Source organism: Echinops telfairi, unplaced genomic scaffold (genome assembly GCF_000313985.2).
Source record: "Echinops telfairi isolate 266 unplaced genomic scaffold, ASM31398v2 ScPeMD7_443;HRSCAF=831, whole genome shotgun sequence".
NCBI lineage: Eukaryota > Metazoa > Chordata > Mammalia > Afrosoricida > Tenrecidae > Echinops > Echinops telfairi.
In genome coordinates, this window is record NW_022104341.1 from 60,999,491 (window position 1) to 61,001,818 (window position 2,328).

The 2,328-nt window shown below is 41.5% G+C and overlaps 1 non-coding gene across 1 annotated transcript; it reads left to right on the forward strand.

Annotated features, from left to right (window-relative positions):
- Positions 1 to 1,613: 1,613 nt before the first annotated feature.
- LOC115870257 lies at positions 1,614 to 1,736 on the forward strand. Its single transcript, XR_004046624.1, has one exon. It is a non-coding gene; the product is annotated as a U6atac minor spliceosomal RNA (small nuclear RNA).
- The last annotated feature ends 592 nt before the right edge of the window (positions 1,737 to 2,328 follow it).

Below are 2,328 nucleotides of genomic sequence, written 5' to 3' on the forward strand. Positions count from 1 at the left end.
TGTGCCTGGCTATCAAAAGATATAGCATTTGGGATCTTAAAGGTTTGAAGGCAAACAAGTGGCCATCTAGCTCAGAAGCAACAGTGCCCACATGGAAGAAGCCCACCAGCCTATGCGATCATGAGGTGTCAACGGGATGAGGTATCAGGCATCAAAGAACAAAAAATCATATTATTATGAATGAGGGGGAGTGCAGATTGGGGACTCAAAACCCTTCTGTAGGCAACTGGACATCCCCTTACAGAAGAGTCACGTGGAGGAGACAGGCCAGTCAGGGTGCAGTATAGCAACAATGAAACATACAACTTTCCTTAAGTTCTTTAATGCTCCCTCCCCACCCCATCCCCGTCCCAACCCCTCCTATCATGATCCCAATTCTGCCTTACAAATCCGGCTAGACCATAGGATATACACTGGTACAGATAGGAACTGGGAACACAGGGGGTGCAGGACAGATGACCCTTTTGGGACCAGTGATGAGAGTGGCGATACCGGGAGGGTGGAGGGAAGGTGGGATAGAAAGGGGGAACTGATCACAAGGATCTACATATAACCTCCTCTCTGGGGGATGGACAACAAAAAAGTGGGTGAAAGGAGACGTCAGACAGTGTAAGATATAACAAAATGGTAATAATTTATAAATTATCAAAGGGTTCATGAGGGAGGGGGTAACACAGATGGAGGGGGAAAATGAGGAGCTGATCTCAAGGGCTCAAGTAGAAAGCAAATGTTTTGAGAAGGATGAGGGCAACAAATGTACAAATGTGCTTGATACACTGGATGGATGGATGGATGGATGGATGGATTGTGATGAGTTGTACGAGCACCCAATAAAACGATTTAAAAACAAAACAAAAAAGCAGCAGGAAGGTGAAGCAGGAGATGACAAGCTAGTGGCTGCAGAGCTGAAGGAATTCAAAGTCGTTAGTGTGACGATGATAGCTCTTGGGATCAGCAGACAATATAACAGGAGAGCAACAAGCTAGACATAAGATCCAGATCCAACAGAAGGTGAAGGGGCAAAACAGAGTTTGGCTCTGTTCTGGGTTTCTCTTCTACAATAGATCACACCCTCAGGGAGGTGTCATCAGGCTGCAATTTGATCAAAGGTTGGGTTTCACCCCTACCTTCACTCAGGTAGTTGAGTTAACATAAAATCTAAGTACCAAAATGTCTTTTTCAAGAGACTGATCTCTACTGATAACGCCCAAAGCACATGAGACAAAGTCTTACCATCCTCGAGGCTAAGGGGCATTCTGGCTGTACTTCTTCCAACACAGAATTGCTTGTTTTTCTAGCAATACATGTCACTTTCAATATTCTTCACCAGCACCACAATTGAAATGCAGCAAATTTTCTCCAGTCTTTCTTATTCAATGCCCAGCTTTCATATACATGTGAGGCAATTGAAAATACCTCATAGTTGCATCTTATCCTCAAAGTACCCTCCTTGCTTTTCAACACTTTAAAGATGTCTCGTGCAACATATTTGCTCAATGCAATTCATTACTTGCTTCCTGACAGCTGTATCCATGAGTGTTGAGTGTGGATTCAAACAAGATGAAATCCTTGAAAACTTCAATATTTTTCTCTTCATTGTGATATTATCTAGTGTCCTTTATGAAAGGAAAGAAGGCTAGCACTCCCCTGGACAAGGCTGAAAAAGCACTTCAGGCCCAACAGTACACATACTATCAAAGTGTGGCTACTGATTTCTTGGCATCTCACCATTGTTTCCATGTGTAGATCCCATTCATTGTTCTGTATTGATGTCCTTCACTCAGCCAGGGGTGCATCCCAGTTCAATGGTTGTAAGCTCGATTCCCCCAAAATAATACAATTTCTAAAATATGAGATCTTTGTAATCTTTGCTAACCTGTTAATATCCTAAGATTATGAGATAGTATTGAAAATAAAAAATGATATAAGTGCCCTCATTGGGAAGAAAAATATGAACTTATAAACATAATGTCTCTCTTTAAGAAGAAAATTAACTTTAAGGAGGACTTTGTATAAAAATAATTCATTTTCTTTTTTTTAAATCATTTTATTGGGGGCTTGTACAACTCTTATCACAATCCATTCTTCCATTCATTGTGTCAACCACATTTGTACATATGTTGCCATCATCATTCTCAAAACATTTGCTTTCTACTTGAGCCCTTTGTATTAGCTCCTCAGTTTTCCCCTCCCTCCCCGATTCCCCTCCCCCATGAACCCTTGATAATTTATAAATTATTATTATTTTGTCATATCTTACACCATCCGATGTCTCCCTTCAACCACTTCTCCGCTGTCCGTCCCCCAGGGAGGAGGTTATATGTAGAT